General features: G+C 39.5%; 1 long non-coding RNA gene across 15 annotated transcripts in view; it reads right to left on the bottom strand.

Moving 5' to 3' along the window:
- LOC128932224 (uncharacterized) overlaps positions 1-18,728 on the bottom strand; it is a 161,626-nt gene that overhangs the window by 91,635 nt on the left and 51,263 nt on the right. For 8 of the 15 annotated variants that reach the window (XR_013536191.1, XR_013536193.1, XR_013536192.1 and 5 more), the window contains 3 exons: positions 18,250-18,364; positions 16,313-16,493; positions 13,643-14,858 (listed from right to left, as the gene is read on the bottom strand). This is a non-coding gene — a long non-coding RNA (uncharacterized LOC128932224). The remainder of the gene's footprint in view (positions 1-13,642; positions 14,859-16,312; positions 16,494-18,249; positions 18,365-18,728) is intronic. The other 7 variants (XR_013536205.1, XR_013536200.1, XR_013536203.1 and 4 more) reach the window with 2 other exon arrangements.

Below are 18,728 nucleotides of genomic sequence, written 5' to 3'. Positions count from 1 at the left end.
CAGCTGTTCTTTTCTCTCTCTTAACTCCTGCTGCCTTCCAGCACAAGCCTAAGCACCCCACCTTCTTACTGCGTCATGTGACTTGTTTGTTACCTCCTGTAGAGCAAGAACTGTGTCTGACATACCCTTTGTGTCTCTCAGCATAAGTACAATGCTAAGAACAGAAAAAATGTAAAATGCTTGTTGATTAAAACCCATATCTAATACATCACATCCTTTAGTTTACAAACCTATCAATTTTGAAACTTCACATTTCATAAAGAATTAAATCACTTCTAATCAATTCTGTATGTACTGTATTCTATAAAAACACTTCTTTAAAATAAAGACAGCCTGAATTTGTGAAGATGGCCCAGGTGCCATCATATGGATGCCCCCAAATCCTCCAGCCTTACAGAATCACCTTCTTCTTTAACATTTACATCACAATAGCTCAGCACCCGTCCCACAAATGATGGGAAACGGCATCACCACCAAAGTGTCCAGGGATTCTAGAGAAGATTATATTTCTCTAAGTCAAATCTTACCCTTATTCCTTGCCTCTGTAGAATGTCCCATTTCATACGAATTTCCCCTCTTACTGGTTTTGCTTTTCATCATATACTAACCTAAATAAGCATAGTTTCCTCTTCGTGATTCTCACAGATACTGTAACATGGGATAGTTTTACATAGAGGTATTTTGTTTAACATTTTGTAGAGAGAAGGCAGGAGAGCGGTAACATCACAAAGCATAGGAGATTATTTGAAATTTGGTCTCAGCCTTAGACACCTCTGAGCCATTCTCAAAATTTCCATCATTCCCGCCTAGGGGGATTTCTCACCAACTTTCTTCTTCCATCCCCTGAGTGCCCGTCACCTTGCTGTCCCTCTCTGTCTTCACATTTTCTTCTTAACAAGCTGCTCCCTGGTACTTTACAATCCTATGGTCCCCCACCCACACCCTATTGTGTGGAACATTTCCTAACCCACCCAGACCACTTTCCCTTTCTACAACGAGAAGGTCATCAATCAGCACGTGCAGTCAACACTGACTCTCCTTGTGATGGGCTCTGACATCAGCTTGAAAATATTTTGTTACCTTAATACATAAGTAATTCACTAATCCTTTATAATTTAAGGGGAAAAATTAATATATACGTTCTATAATTTTGCGGATGCTTTCTTCTGTGCTTTTCATTATTTTAGGTGCCTGGGGCTAATAGGCAACTGCTTATTTGCAGAGTTATATTAGATTGCCGAATCAAAATTTCATTTATATAAATGTTCCACATTTTCCCTTAAGCTTGAATTTTCCTGATAATTAACACATGGATTCTCTCCAACTTTCAAATGCACTTGATAACAAAAACTTAACCTTAAAGTATTTATTAAAAGATGTTTTCTACAAAAGATGCTTGGTAGTGGGGTTTGGTTTGTCTCGGTCCATCCCAGTCATTAAAGAGGTGGATAGTTCTTCATTTTATAATGTAGATATTTCTTTGACTAATCAGAAAGACTTGGTAGGTAGGTGAAGGTAGAGGAAGGAAAAGATATTATCCACTATTAATCAGGAGGTGTGGCAGAATCCTTCCAAGTAAGGTGCAGGATGACAACCTCAGTCACTAAATACTGATATTTGCAGGGTTGGGGGACAAAATCAGATAGTAAGGGAACCTGAGAAAGCTGAGGAAATAACTAATGCCAGCGAGATACTAAGTAGAAGATTCCAGAGCTAGTTGCCAGAATCGAGCTGGAGCAGACCATCGAGGTATAGAGGTTGAAACCTCACTAACGTTTGCAGGGCCCAGGACGAGGGTATGGGAACAAGCCCTCACCATTGGTCTAGATACTTAAAAGCTACAATAAGTCAAGCTGAAAACTACAAAATAAAAGACATTTTATTCTCTTACCTTAACAAATAATACCTTCCTAATGACTTACAAGGCCGTATTTGAATTTAAAATTCTCATACTCCTCAGAGTTCTACATTAACATGTGGACGTGCAGAGATAACTGGTCCAGGCTCCCAGCTCCCCGAAACTTCTCTCTCTCTTCTTTCCCCAACTCAGGCCAGAAGGCAAAATGGGCTTGTACACATGCCTGAGAATAATCCAGCCCTCATATCCAAATTCATACCTTCTGTAAGTACCTACTCCTTGGCTGTCTGGGCCTATACACACACAAGTAGTATCTGCCTCAGGACAACAGACCCAGGGAAGGAGCCCACCCAGGCTTTGAAACATAGCTTGGGGCTGTTTGGACATGGGATTCTGAGGTGCTGGGTCCCTGAAGCACAGTGTAGAAGGGGGTCATGTCTCCTTGACCCTGAGCTCTCCTTGCACTCTGGAATGGAGCACAGCTGGAGAAAGCAGAACAGGAGGGCTAGGCCTAGGGCTAGAGCCCCTCTTGCCCAAATTTAATAGTAGTATAAATTTTCTACCTAGCCAGAAAGCCTAGTTGAGTCAAAGGAACAGAGCATCAGGGTGGAAGGCAGACATCCCAGGTAAATCACTTGGAAGATAACCTGAAGCCAGACACCTCTACCATTCCCCTCCAACTGGTTACACTCAGCTGTACTCCAGTTAATCTTTAGTCTGCATAAAGAGTGTCACAACGGGGTCCAAAGTGGCTCCCGCCGGAGGTCATGGCGCTCGCGAAGGTGAGGTCATCAGTTCAAGGCTAACGTCATAAGCTCAAACTGATTGGCAAAAAAAAAAAAAAAAAAAAAGAGTGTCACAACTTTCAGAATCCATCACTCATTTCTTATCCCCCAAAACCTGTCTCTTGCATGATGCTTACCGAGTCCTCCACCAAAAGAGTATCATTCACTGTGCTTCCTCAGCAGGGCTTAAGAATATAAAATGGCAAGAATTGCCTGCAGGGAGTGAAGCAACTGTCTACAAGACCAACACAAGGTTAACAGCTGAGCGGGATCTACAGTATGCGTGAGCTTTCTCTGGAGAGTGTCTGAAATTACTGGGGGAAGAACTACAAAGACCGATCTCCCTGTCATGCAGGAAGGAGGCTCAATAAATGTCAGTTTGGCATTAAAGGGAAGGATGTGTTTAAGCATCTCAGGACAATACCAATTGTTGGAACAACAGGAACTCCCATACACTCCTGGTGAGGGTATAAATTGGGCCAGCTGTCTTGGAAAGCAGTCTGATATTGTTTAATGAAGTAGAACACACAGATTCTCTCTAACTCACCAATTATACTCCTGGTATACATACGTGCACCAAGGACATGTACAAGAATGCTCATAGCAACATGACTAAAAAGTATCATTCAACAGGAGATTGGATATCTAACATCATTAAACAAGAGATTGGATAAATCAATCTTGGAATAACCATCAGCAAAATACTACATAGTAGTAAAAATGAATGAAAGATTGCAACATACAACATCATGGCTATATCTCACAAACATTCTATTGAGTGAAAGAAGTCAGACACAAAATAATACATATTGTAACTTCAATTCATATAGAGTTCAAAAACAAGCGAAACTAAATTATATTGGCAGAGATCTGGATAGTCATTAGCTTTTAATGAAGAGTTAGAAATAGCTGGGCATGGTGGCTCATGCCAGTAATCCTAAGGCAAAGGGATCACTTCAGCCCGGGAGTTTGATACCAGCCTGGGAAACCTAGTGAGATCCCGCCTCTACAAAAATAAAAACAAAATAAAATAAATTAGCTGAGCATGCCAGAACACGCTGTAGTCCTAGCTGCTTGAGAGGCTGGGACAGGAGGATCACTTGGGGACAGGAGTTCAAGGTTACAGTGTACCAAGATCACACTACTGCACTCCAGCCTGGCCAACCGAGTGAGACTTTGTCTCAAAAATAAATAAATAAATAAAAAAAGTTAGAAATAATTTTGTAATACAATCTCATGCAAAATAACATCATTTTTTTGTACATTCTCAGTTTTGATCTTGAATTTAGCTCACTTTTTCTCATTTCTCTTCTATAGTAGCAGAAAAGCAGTTGTTCAAAGGAGGAAATAATGAATCTACTTTTCTACCCAAATGAGGGTCATATGTTAGGAATGGAAACTTGGAAAATAAACACAGCAAACCATGGTGCCTTTTAAAAGTTAAAATCAACACAATCAGGAAAATCCGGTGAAACCTCAGTGAAGAAAGCTATCTGTTTTCCCCTGGCTCTTTTCTTTTCAGGGTGTTGATTGTCTTTCCCGTTGGGTTTGATTTTACTATTAAAAATTTCAAAACATGAAACTGGATCTCTGGGCAACAGAGAACATCAACAAAACGAGAGACCAGGCTGCTTCCTCCTATACCTGCCTCCCGGTAATGTGTATTTTTCTCAACAAAAGTAAAAACTTCAACTTGAACTTGAAACTAATGAAAAGCCCGTCAGAAAGTTAGGATGGATTTCCTCTCTTCCGGGTGTAGAGATGCACCAGCAAACAGGCTTTTCAGGAAGGAATTGCTAAGAGTGAAAAGCCAAAGGCCACTGGCCAGTGTGAGCCAGAAGAAATTTGGGAGGCAGGAGACTGAAGCAGCAATTCTATTATCATGGGCAAATGAATCCATCAGAGAATATCAGTGAAAGGGAGATGACAGCATTTTAAATTGTTCTAGAGAGCCATAATCTGTTACATTGTGTTCCCCATCTGCATCTTTGCCTATAGATGTGAACATCCTTTCCTCAATAAATGGAAATGGAAAGAGAAGGCAGTTTTAAGATTCTCTAGGATTTGGAGCCAGTATGTAGCAATTGTGTAAATTTGCTGATAACTGGGCAGGCAAATAAATGAGGAGCAGCTGAGCGTTCCGAATACAATGTATTTGGGTCTTAACTGGGTTTTAATCCTCACTCTACTGTTTAGCTCTGTGACCTCAGTTAATTAGCCTTTCAACTTACAGATGGTTTCTTCATCTGTAAAATAGGAATATTAGTACCTACCAGACAGGGTAATTATGAGAATTAAATTATGAAAAGCACTCAGTGTAGATGTTGGCATGTGGCATATATTCAGCGTATATTAGCTGTTTGCTAGATCATGCAATATGTAGTAGATATCATCAATCATTTTTTAAAGATATCAATCTTTAAAGCAAAAATAGGCAAAGCATAAGTACAAGCAGACAGCACTGAAATTGCTTTGCAGTCAATCTGTTCATAATACAAGCGAAGTATTCATTCATCAAGAGGAACAGTCTCCTTTAAGAAGCCCTCAGCTGCCAGGCGTGGTGGCTCACTCCTGCAATCCAGCACTGTGGGAGGCCAAGGCGGGCGCATCACCTGAGGTCAGAGTTCAAGACCAGTCTGGCCAACACGGTGAGACCCCATCTCTACTAAAAATGCAAAAATTAGCTTGGTGTGGTGGTGTGCGCCTGTAATCCCAGCTACTTGGGAGGCTGAGGTAGGAGAATTGCTTGAACCCTGGAGGCAGATGTTACAGTGAGCCGAAATTACACCACTGTACTCCAGCCTGGAAGACAGAGTGAGACTCCATCTCACAAAAAAAGAAAGAAGAAGAAGATGCCCTCAGCTAAGAAGCAGCTTTGAAATTCCCAAAGGCAAGGATTACAGCATGCGGAGCTTAGATTAACACATCTTTTGATGTTTGTTATCTCTTTATCAGAAAATAGAGAAAAACTAAGAGTGGGTGGTGAGGTGTCACAGTGAGTGTCAGAGTTAACAAAAGTGTAGAGACCAGAAAAGCCTTTTGCAGATTTGACTGAAATAAATTATTACAAAAGTAACACAGTGGCCCTTGCTGAGATGTTTGTGAGGCCTCAACACCACCAGGGAGGAAGAGAAGCAACATATCCCCATAAGAAACAGTGGAAAAGCAGAAATGCCTCCCCTTGTTCCAAATACCCACTGCATGCTTGTAATTTAGGGACAATTCAGTAATGAGACTGGGAGGAGGGCAGAGCTGCAAGAACTTCAAAAGCGGAAGAGGATTTTTTGTGGTGGAAAAACAAAGATTGCTCCACTACCATATATATTTAAGGAATATTACCAAGTCATTATTTAACCATCAATTATCAATAATGTTTGAGAAGAGAAAATATAAGCTACATGGTGGCCAATCATGGGTTGAAGTATGGTTGGTTTTGCCGGTTTACATCTAGTTGAACGTACTATGCTGATTCCACCCTAGGACGTAATCTAGGATGATTACCATTACACAGGCACTAATAGAGGAATTCAAGGGGGAATCGCTGATTTGAACTAGAGTTCATTCCCACTCCCTCAGAAAAGCATCCTATAAAGCAACTGTTCTCAAAATGTGGAATGTCAACATCCCCTGGGAACTTGATGGAAATGCAGAATCCCAGGCCCCACCCCAAACCTACTGAATCAGAAGCTCCAGGGACACGGCTGGCTAATCCTTGTTTGCGCAAGTCTTCTTGGATTCTAAAGCACACTGAAATTTGAAAACTATGTGCATTAGTCCATTTTCACACTGCCAGGAAGAAGCACCTGGGACTGGGTAAGGAATTCATTCTTTTTTCATTTCATTTTTCTTTTTTTTTTTTTTTTTCGAGATGAAGTCTTGCTCTGTCACCCATGCTGGAGTGCAGTGGCATGATCTAGGCTCACTGCAACCTCTACCTCCTGGGTTCAAGCAGTTCTCCTGCCTCAGCCTCCTGAGCATCTGGGATTATAGGTGTGTGTCACCATGACCAGCTAATTTTTGTGTTTTTAGTAGTGATGGGGTTTCACCATGTTGGCCAGGCTGGTCTTGAACTCCTGATCTCAGGTGATTGGCCTTCTTTGGCCTCCCAAAATGCTGGGATTACAGGCGTGAGCCACCTTGCCCAGCCTCTTTCATTTCTGACTCAAGGATTTTTTTCTGCACTTTTTGTAGGAAAGGTCTACTAATAATAAATTTCCTTATCTTTTGTTTGTTAGGAATGACTTCATTCCTCCTTTCTTTCTTTCTTTTTTTTTTAAGAAATGGGATCTTGCTATATTGCCCAGGCTAGAGTGCAATGGCTATTCACAGGCATGATCACAGCACCATACAGCCTGAAACTCCTGGCTTCAAGTGATCCTCCTTTCTCAGTCTCTTGAATAGCTGGGACTATAGGCACATGCCACTGCACTCAGCTCCTTCATTTTTGAAAGTTTTGACAGATATAGAATTCTCAGTTGACAAAATTTTTTCTATTGGCACTTTCAAAATGTTATCCCACTCTCTTCTGGCCTTCATGATTTTTGATGAAAAATCTGCTATATCAATGCTATCTTGTATGCCATGAGTTGTTTCGTTACGCATTTTGGATAATTATCTCTTTGTCTTTGTCTTCCAACAATTTGTCTTTGTCTTTGTCTCTGTGTGATTCTTTTCCCATTTATCCTTCTGGAATTTGCTGAGATTCTCAAATGTGTGGTTTTATGTCTTTTATCAAATTTGGGAAGTTTTCAGCCATTATTTATTCTCTGCCACCTTCTCTCCTCTCCTGGGATTTTCATTATAAGTATATGAAAATGCTTGATGGTATCCTACAGGTTTCTTAGGTCGTCTTATTTTTCTTCTTTTTTTCTTTCTTTTCTGCTTCTCAGACTGGGTAATTTAAATTGATCTATCTTCAGATTTCCTGATTCATTCTTCTGCCTGCTCGGATATGCTACTGAACCACTCTAGTGGATTTTTCACATCAGTTATTGTATTTTTCAGCTCCAGAATTCTGTTTGGCTCCTTTTTATAATGTCAATTTCTTTTCTTTACAGATTTGTATTTTGTTATACATAGTTCTTCTGGATTTATTTAGTTTATTTGTTGATGGTTTTCTTTAGTTTTTCTAGTATATTTAAGACAGTTGTCTTAAAGTCTTTTTCTACTAAGTACAGTGTCTGTGCTTCCTCAGGGACCCATTTTCCATTGAGCAGATTTTAGCTATGGTTCTCCCTCAGGTTTGCTTGTTTCTCCAGATGTCAGGGTGGTAGTTTTCCCTGTTACATCAATCCTCCCAAGTACAAGAAAAATAATTGATTTTCAGTTTACTTAGTTTTTCTATTGTAAGAATGAAAATAATAACTTCTAAGTTCCTTATGATGCTGAAGTTGGATTTTTTTCATTTTATTTTTTGTTCATTTTTTTGTTTTCTTTTTTTAATTTCCTTGTCTTCCTGTTTAAAAACATTTATGAATTTCATTTTCATTTGTTAAATTATTTTGGGGTGCATCCTTCTATATCACTTTTTCTAGTTGTTTCTCTAATTATTACATTATAGATACATAACATGGTGATATGGTTTGGCTGTGTCCCCACTCAAATCTCAACTTGAATTATATCTCCCAGAATTCCCATCTGTTGTGGGAGGGACCCAGGGAAGGTAATTGAATCCTGGGGGCTGGTCTTTCCCATGCTGTTCTTATGATAGTGAACAAGTCTCATGAGATCTGATGGGTTTATCAGGGTTTCTGCTTTTGCTTCTTCCTCATTTTTCTCTTGCTGCCACTGTGTAAGAAATGCCTTTCACCTCCCACCATGATTCTGAGGCCACCCCAGCCATGTGGAACTGTGTAAGTCCAATTAAATCTCTTCTTGTTCCCAGTTTGGGGTATGTCTTTATCGGCAGTGTGAAAAAAAAAACTAATACACGTGGTATATGTAATATATAACATATATAATGTATTTTACACACATACGCACAGACATGCATGCAAACACACACACCAAATTTTCTAATTGTTTGTATTTAATACTTTAGCATCTTATTCCTGAATGGACTGCTCCTCTTAAGGCTAATGAATTTCTAGAAATAGAAAATGACTGGCTTGGGAATGCACTTTTCATATACAAACTAACCAATCTGGAGCTCAAATTCCCAGGGATTGCCTTTATCTAGTACTTACATCTGGGCTAACTATCCATATTCCATAATCACTTTAGGACCCTGTACCAGACAGATCAGGACCCTATACCCTAGAGCCCACTGAAATTATTTAAACTAGCCAACCCTAACCCAGTTTACCCTGTCTTGCCTTGCGTTTTGCACAGAAAAAACAGGAGTCTCTTGCCCACATTTTCCCCCTTGCTCCCTCTGCCTCCTGGCCAACACTGGTGTTTCCCTGTATGGCCTCCCTGTGATGTGTCATGCCTCCTGTTTCTAAGGATCTATAAAACTTTTTCCTTCATCAGAGTCATTTTTATGTCTGTGTGTCTTGCCACACCTGATTAAAACAAATCCCAGTACCATAAAAACAGTCTACCAGTGTGACTTCACCAAATAGTATGAAGTTAGGAAATCTACTTCCCTTTACATCCCATTCCCATATACATTTTCATTGTCTTAAGTACTTCATCTGCATACATTCAGTGCCATCCAGATATTATTATAACTTTTGCTTCAACCATCAAACATAATTTAGAAAACTTAATAGGTGAAGAAAAATGTTTTGAAATTACCCTTACATTTACTCTATTATTCTTTCTGATATACCAAAATAGTTTTTTTTATTGCATTTTAGGTTTTGGGCTACATGTGCAGAACATGCAAGATAGTTGCATAGGTACACACGTGGCAGTGTGTTTTGCTGCCTTCCTCCCCTTCACCCACATTTGGCATTTGTCCCCATGCTATCCCTCCCCAGCTCCCCCCCCTGCTGTCCCTCCCCATTTCCCCCAATAGATCCCAGTGTGTAGTGCTCCCTTCCCTGTGTCCATGTGTTCTCATTGTTCATCACCCACCTAAGAGTGAGAATATGCGGTATTTCATTTTCTGTTCTTGTGTCAGTTTGCAGAGAATTATGTTCTCCAGGAGTCAACACAACATATCTACAACCATACAATCTTTGATAAACCTGACAAAAACATGCAATGGGGAAAGGACTCCCTATTTAATTAATGGTGTTGGGAAAACTGGCTAGCCATGTGCAGAAAGCAGAAACTGACCCCTTCCTGACACCTTACACTAAAATTAACTCCAGATAGATTAAAGACTTAAACATAAGACCTGGCACCATAAAAACCCTAGAAGAAAATCTAGGCAAAACCATTCAGGACATAGGAGAAGGCAAGGACTTCATGACCAAAACACCAAAAGCATTGGCAACAAAAGCCAAAATAGACAAATGGGAGCTAATCAAACTCCACAGCTTCTGCACAGCAAAAGAAACAGTCACTAGAGTGAATCGGCAACCAACAGAATGGGAAAAAATTTTTGCAGTTTACCCATCTGACAAAGGGCTGATATCCAGAATCTACAAAGAACTCAAACAGATTTACAAGAAAAAAACAAACAAGCCCATTCAAAAATGGGCAAAGGATATGAACAGACACTTTACAAAAGAAGACATACATGAGGTCAACAAACATATGAAAAAATGTTCATCATCACTGGTCATTAGAGAGATGCAAATCAAGACCACATTGAGATACCACCTCAGGCCAGTTAGAATGGCGATCATTAAAAAATCTGGAGACAACAGATGCTGGAGAGGATGTGGAGAAATAGGAACACTTCTACACTGCTGGTGGGAGTGTAAATTAGTTCAACCATTGTGGAAGACAGTGTGGCAATTCCTCAAGAACCTAGAAATAGAAATTCCATTTGACCCAGCAATCCCATTACTGGGTATATATCCAAAGGACTATAAATCATTCTACTATAAGGACACATGCACACGAATGTTCATTGCAACACTGTTTACAATAGCAGAGACCTGGAACCAACCCAAATGCCCATCGATGATAGACTGGACAGGGAAAATGTGGCACATATACACCATGGACTATTATGCAGCAATAAAAAAAGATGAGTTCGTGCCCTTTGTAGGGCCAAAATAGTTTTTCTTCTATTATTATTCCTTTTTATTTAGAGAACTCCCTTGAGCCAATCTTTCAGGGTAGTCCTTTTGGCAACATATTCTTCTAGTTTGTCTTTATCTAATACTATCTTAATTTCCACTTCATTCCTGAGTGATATTTTTGCTGGATATAGGATTTTGGGTTGGGAGCTCTTTTCTTTCAGCACTTGAGAGATGTTGTGTTACCTCCTTCTGTCAGTCATAATTTTTAGTGAGAAAGCTGCAATCATACAAATTCTTTTTCTTCTATGATACACAGTCATTTCTTTCTTACTGCTTTCAAGATTTTTGTCTTTAGTTTTCAGAAAACTGACTGTGTCTTGGTTTATGATTATTTGGGTTTATACTATTTTATATTTATTCAGCTTCTTGAGTGTATAGTTTATGTCTTTTACCAAATCTGGGGAGTTTCCAACCACCATTTCCTCAGGTGCTTTTTCCATCTTTTTTTTTTTTTTGAGACGGAGTTTCACTCTTGTTACCCAGGCTGGAGTGCAATGGCACAATCTTGGCTCACCGCAACCTCCGCATCCTAGGTTTAAGCAATTCTCCTGCCTCAGCCTCCTGAGTATTTGGGATTATAGGCACGTGCCACCATGCCCAGCTAATTTTTGTATTTTTAGTAGAGACGGTGTTTCACCTTGTTGACCAGGATGGTCTCGATCTCTTGACCTCGTGATCCACCTGCCTCAGCCTCCCAAAGTGCTGGGATTATAGGTGTGAGCCACCGCGCCCAGCCACTTTTTCCATCTTACCTTCTTTCCCCTCTTCTTGTAGGACTCTTATTACACGCATGTTTGAGCTTTTGTTATAATCTTACAGGAGTAGGGCTCTAATCATTCTTCTTCCAGCATGTGAGGAATGTTGTGGAATGTTGCATTTCAGATGAGCCTTCTTCTTGTTAAAAGTGGATAATTTCTATTGTTCTACCTTGAAGTTCACAGATTCTTTCCTGTTTCCTTCATTCTGATTTTGAGCTTATTAAGTTTTAGATTTTAGCTAAATTTTTCAGTTCTTAACTTTCCATTTGGCTCCTTTTCATAGCTTTTATTTCTTTAGTTCTTTTTTTTTATTTGTTTCAAGCATGCTCATAATTGCCCATGGAAGCATTTTTATGATGGCTGCCATAAATGTTTGTGTAAGATCATTCTAATATTTTGGTTATCTTGATGTTTGCATGTGTTTCTTTTTTATTCAAGTTTAGATTTCCTTGTTCTTTTTATGATGTACTAGTGATGCTTCTATTTAAATCTGGACATTTTGAGTATTATATCATGAGATTTTGTATTTTTATAAGCCTTCTGTTGTAGGTGACCCTCTCTGACACTATATAGGAAAGAGAAGAGGAGAAGGACAGTCCTGATGCACTACTCCTAGGTGGGGCAGAAGTCCAGACTCCCCACCGGGATTCTATTAATACCCAAAGGGGTGAGGATCTCCCTCATTACCGCTGGTAAGAGGTGGGAGCTCCCACTCCCTGAAAGGTCTCTACTGATATTACTCTGACTGGGAAAGCTGGGAGTGCCTTGTTTCTGCTTCTACTGATGCCACTGGGGTAGTGTGGGCAGGGATAAACCATCTCAGTCTCTACTAGGTCCCCTTTGACACTACCCCTATGTGTAGGGGAAGAAAGCATCATTACTGCTAGGTAGAGATGGAAAAAAAAAAGTCTCCTCGCTGATGCTGTGAATGGGGGGAATGTCTTCATCAACATCCAGAAGTGATAAAGTCCCAGTTTCCTACTTAGCTTACTCTAACACCACCCCACAGCAGGAGCTTAGAGAACCTCACTACAGCATGACAAGGGTGGAAGTCAATAAAAGAGAGACAGGAACAAACAATAATTTAAATTAAAAAAATAAACTAGAAAGATGACACATTTAATCTAATTAATGATGATTAAGCATAATTGTCTAAAACTATCCAATTTGATAACCACTAGATACATGTGATTATCAAATATTTCATAAATGAGTGGTCTAAATTACTGAATTTTGAAGACCACACAAAAAATAATGTAAAATATCGATCAATGATTTTATATTGATTACCTATGAACATATTTTGTATGTTCTGGATTAAATAAAATATATACTTAAAGTCTGGCCGAGTGCGGTGACTCGCGCCTGTAATCCCAGCACTCTTGAAGCCAAGGCTGGTGGATCACCAGGTGAGGAGATGAGACCATCCTGGCCAACATGGCGAAACCCCATGTCTACTAAAAATACAAAAAAATTAGCTGGGCACAGTGGCAGATACCTATAATTCCAAGTATTCAGGAGCCTGAGGCAGGAGAATAGCCTGAATCAGGGAGTTGGAGGTTGCAGTGAGCCGAGATCGCACTATTGCACTCCCGCCTGGTGACAGAGCAAGACTCTGTCTCAAAAAAAAAAAAACAAAACAAAATTCAACTCACCTTTCTTTTTACTTTTTTAAAGTGAATGCTCAAAATTTTTAAAGTGCATATGTGGTTCACATTATATATATTTGTGACAGCTCTGGTTTAAATATTCCAGTTCAATCGCAACTGTCAGATGGGATGGAAAGCAATACCTAGCTGTGTGCTGTGTATAAAAAGCCAACTTTGAATGTAAAGACATGGGGTAAAAGAGAGGATCTTTTTAAAGTATGCAAAAGAAATTGCTGATGCAAAAGTAATGGCAGATTTTTTTCATTGAAAGTAATTACTTTTGTATCAACCTAATAGTAGACACAGTCTTAATCTAAGATGTGAACCCAAAAATTGTATGTACTGTTTCTCTCTTTAGTTATCTTTAGACCATTCCTGGTTTTAGATGTCTGAAATACAAAGTAACTTCCAAGTATAAACACTAAAGGTCAGCAAATGCAATACAACACACCAAGAGTCAGGAAAGTTTTGTAGTTGGTAAAACGTATTCTTTGGTATCTTCCCGATTCCCTGTTGCTGTCTTCATGGCAATGATATTGAAAATGCTTTTCATTTCATGAACTCTCTACTGCCAGCTTTTCTCCCTTCCTGCTCTCATGTAGTTGTCAACTAAATCCAAATAAAAGATCCGTAGAAAAAGGTTAAAAGTATTACCTATATCCAATGACATATTTTACTAAAGGAATTTAAAATGTGTGTAAAACAAAACACTTTAGTATCAAGTGAATAAATCCAATCTTTCAATCACTAGAGATGGAAGTACAGACTCCTTGCAAGGCCGTACTTGGGAATAAGAGGGCTCCCCATGCCGTTCACACAAGGCCATAGGGTTCAACTGATGCGAAAGTGAATGCCGCATCACTGTCATCAATAAATGCTTATCACCAAGCTCATAAAAGATTGTTTTACTGGACTGTGTTCTCTGGACTGCTCACAAGACATCTATAATATTTTTCTGAAGGACATTGAAAAACAGAAGTATGTCCAGAGGAAGGTCATCAGAATCGCAGTGGGACAGGAAGTGATTTCTATCAAGGAATATGGAAAAAGTTGGGAGTGGTTAGCCGGGAAAAAAAATAATACTCCTCAAAAATGTGATGGATAATCGGAGAAATGAGATCAGATTTGCGCTGTTGTTTCAGAAAAGGCTGATGAGAATAAGACGTTGAAGAGGCAGTTTAGAGCTGTCCATCAATACAGTGAGGGAATGGAATGGGGTCTGCCTCACGGAAGCATTCAGACAGCGGTGAATGGAGGGGAATCTGTCAGGGGTGATGAAGTAACGTGTGACTTGGGGAATGTTTAACAACATGCGCTCTAAGATTTCCTTCCATGGTTTTAACACTGTAAGTTCAAGTCCTGTATGTTAATTTTCCCCTAGAAGCAGCCACATTTTATTGAGGAAAAAGAAATCCATTTTTGACATTTCTGCAAAACAAATTACTTTATTTTCAAATGCTACGTGAAACAGTTCTGCGTCACTTAACAACGGCGATACATTCTGAGAGATATGCCATTAGGTGATTTTGTCATTGTGTAGATCTCATACACAGAGTGTACTTACACAAACCTAGATGGCACAGCCCGCTATAGGCAATGGGGAGTAGCCTGTTGCTCCTAGGCTGCAAAGCTGCTCAGCATGTGACTGCATTGGATACTGTGGCCAACTGTAAGGCAATGGTAAATATTTACGTATCTAAACATATCCAAGCATAGAAAAGGGGCAGTGAAAATATGGCATTATAATCTTATGTGACCACTCATATATATACGTGGTCCATTGACTAAAACATCATTCCGAGGCACATGACTGTATATAGAACGCGTTTTTCCTATTTGTGTTTTAACATACTCACCCTCTTTGTAGGGTAGTCAACTGAACCTCTGCATAGTAATAAAAGATCTTGTAATAAGTAATAAGACTTGTAGTTCATGCTTTAGTTGGGTGTGATCTTCAAGTTATGCCAATAGTGTTATCTCAACATTTTAAAATAGAATTTATGCTTATAATTCTATTTTTTAATAATCTCTTTTACTAGGAGGAAATTGATCCCTTACTCTTCTGTGAAGCAGCATATGCAGGCAATTGTAATACCAACTTCACTTCTGCCAGTAATAAACACCAGGGAGATGCCAAAATAATAGGAGTTCAGGCCACAGACAATTTTGACAACTTGTATCTGGCAATATATTCAGTATCATACCTATTAGTGAACTGCTATGTAACCTAGTTATAAAATAAAGTAGACAAAATGAGGTTACGCTATTAACTGCTGATTTGACATCAGTAAAGAAAATGCTGGCCATCACCAGAGATGGTGGCTTTCCTCAGTAGTCTGGCAAACATTGTATATTTGACTGAATAGTGTCAGGACAGGAAGACTTTCCCCTGGTTTTTTTATACAGTGTTTTCCATATAAAAATGTTTTCTTCGGCCAGGCACAGAGGCTCACACCTGTACTCCTAACATTTTGGGAGGCCAGGATAGTGGATTACTTGAGTCAGCCTGGGAAACCTGGCAAAACCCTGTCTCCACACACACAAAAAAAATAGAAAATTTAGGCGGGCATGGTGGCATGCAACTGTAGTGCCAGCTACTTGGGATGCTGAGTGGGAGGATCACCTGAGCCTGGGGAGGTTGAGGCTGCAGTGAGCTGTGATAGGGTCACTGCACTCCAGCCTGGGCGACAGAGCAAGAACCTGTCTCAAATTAAAATAATTAAAACTGTTTTCTTGGTTTGTGTAGACCTTGAGGTAAAAGTCTCCAAGGAAATCTAAGTGTTTAAATAAATAATATTCATATTGTTTAAAAATAGGTCTTCCAAATATGTAGCAAGTTGCTATATTTTAATTGCTTGCATTGTTCTTGCATCCAGAAGAACAAATGAGCTTTCCTCTATCTGGCAAGAAAAACATTGTATTGAAATAAAATGCAAATACAGAGTTCTGATTTCATCATGACGTTATAATCTCATTATGTCTGTGTGAATACATATTCACTCATCTGTCAATTTCACAATCTCTAGAAGCTGTTACTAAAACTTGCTCTCTTAGCTGTGGGCTGAGTCTTATCTTTTTAGCTGTGAGATAAGACACGTTATAAAACTCTGTGAATACATACTGTTTGTGGCAGACTGCTAACTGCTCCTTAAAATTTGATCTTCCTTTCTTCCATATGAATTCAGTTTAAGCTGAGCCATGGTCGCCTAGCTAGAGACTGTTTCTCAGCTTCTCATAAGTGAATAACTCCCATAGGGCTGGCTTCTCACGATGAATCCTTTAAGCAGGCAGTTTTCTCATGCCTGGCAATGAAGTAGAGAGGACTCAGAGGAAATGACATTTCTGTGTCTTTCTTTTGCTTGATAGATCTAGAGCATGTATTTAGTTTCTTTTAAAGTAGCATTGTGAGATTATATGCTCAATTTTCCTAAACAATACTTTTAGATTGCAGGATATGAATGAAAGTGATACAGGCTTCTTCTGTATCACTTGTTTGAAAAAAAAAAAAAAATCATTGGCCCTCCACACACCAGGGAACAAGGCAATGACTCAACTCTCCCACACAGATGAAATTGATATCCTTGGGATGGTGAAGTAATAAAATGGAAGCAATGATCTGGGTCTCTGAGCAACCATGTGGAACAAAGTTAATAGCAAGGATTTCTGATGAGCACTAGGGTTTAATATTTCCCAATCTTTTGTCTTTTCAAACAATAGAGTAGGCAGGAGCTTCACCTCTGCACAATGGCTACTGACTATCAACAGAAGATAAAGAAAGAGTTCTCTTGTTTGGTCAACTATTAACACAATTCTCAGCCGCGCGCAGTAGCTCACACCTGTAGTCCCAGCACTTTGGGAGGCCGAGGCAAGTGGATCACCAGGTCAGATCCAGACCAGACCAGCCAACATGGTGAAACCCCGTCTCTACTAAAAATATAAAAGTTAGCTGGGCGTGGTGGCCGTGCTTGTAATCCCAACTACTCAGGAGGCTGAGGCAGGAGAATCGCTTGAACCTGGGAGGCAGAATTTGCAGTGAGCCATGATCATGCCACTGCACTCCAGCCTGGGCGACAGAGCGAGACTCCATCTCAAATAAAAAAGAAAAAAAATACGATTCTCAGCCATGTGCTAAATGTAACCATAGTAGTTTACTTCAGCATCATTACTGAAATTAGGCCTACTCATGTGAATGATTTAGAATATTAAGGTGCAGTCATTCTTCATTCAGCAGACTGCTTGGAGAATCCAGAAACTTAGGGGGAAACAAGTGGCTTCATTTGTTATACCATTATCTCCCCAAAGGCATATTTTTTTTAACTGCTACTCGAAAACTTATAATTAAAAGAATGTTGAAGTCAGAAATCAGAATCCCTGAATAAAAGATCCCTTTTTTGCTAGTTGGTTGACTATGGACATACTGACTAGTCTTTCTGAGCTCTGAAGTCCTCATGGGTATTTAAAGATTCCTACCTGTTCACAGACTTGAGATGCTCACCTGAGATAATTTGACCATAAATATATTTCCCTAGAAGATAAAGCAGCTTATTGCAGTGCATACACAAGGAACAGAGTGGGGGGGGCGATGTTTTATCCATGAGGGAGGAGTACTTCACTGACATTGTTTAGAATTGCTAATGCAGTGTGATAATAAAAACAAACTGTCTTTTAATCGGTTTTATTACCGTTTTTAAATTCTCTGCAGTTGATTATCTCCCTACTGCCTGTACCAGGGAGTTTCACTCCCAATAGTCCAACTGCCCCATGCCACTGACATACCTGATTGGATTTTGCACAACTGTTTTTCGGAGTAGCTCAAACCTCTGAAAAGCTGGGATTCGACTTTTAGTGGCATTTGATAAAGCAAGTTAAATGAAACTAGTAATACCAGTAAAATCAATTATTCTCTGCATATCCCTGCCGCAGACCTTGTCAGTGGCATGCCAACATATCCTTAGCCAGTTACCATTTCCCTACATGCCCACCCAACTTTCAGTTGCCCTTTGTTCTCCCAGCCCCAAAGGTGGTAGATGCTTCCTGCAGTGACTATGTTTGCAATACCTTTTTAGTCCTCTCATATCTGTTTAATCGATTTCTCATGTCAAGTTACTCTTGTTCGAATAACTGGTGCTGCTTCTGTGTTCCTGAGTGGGCCTTCATGGATACGGCATCAAAACTGTGAATTAAAAAAAATTAAGTCATTCAAAAGACAGACTTTCATCTTCGTGGTTAAAAGGAATTAGGAAAGATGTATCATTGTCTCCCACACATGCATACACTTTTTAAATTATTTTTCAAAACTTTAAAGAATTTTGAACTCAGAAATCAGACTTCTTGAATAAAATATCCCATTTTTGTTAGTTGGTCAATCATGGACATGTCAACTAGCCCTTCCGGGTTCTACAGTCCTCATAAGGATGTAAGGACCCCTACCTCGTCACAGATTTGAGATGCTCACTTGAGATAACATGTTAAATTGCTTGGTAAACTATGATTTATTTTGATATGGAAGTTATTCATTATTTGAGAATACACAATTT

The sequence above is a fragment of the Callithrix jacchus genome, chromosome 5 (assembly GCF_049354715.1).
Source record: "Callithrix jacchus isolate 240 chromosome 5, calJac240_pri, whole genome shotgun sequence".
NCBI lineage: Eukaryota > Metazoa > Chordata > Mammalia > Primates > Cebidae > Callithrix > Callithrix jacchus.
This window is presented reverse-complemented; position numbering and strand designations above follow the sequence as displayed.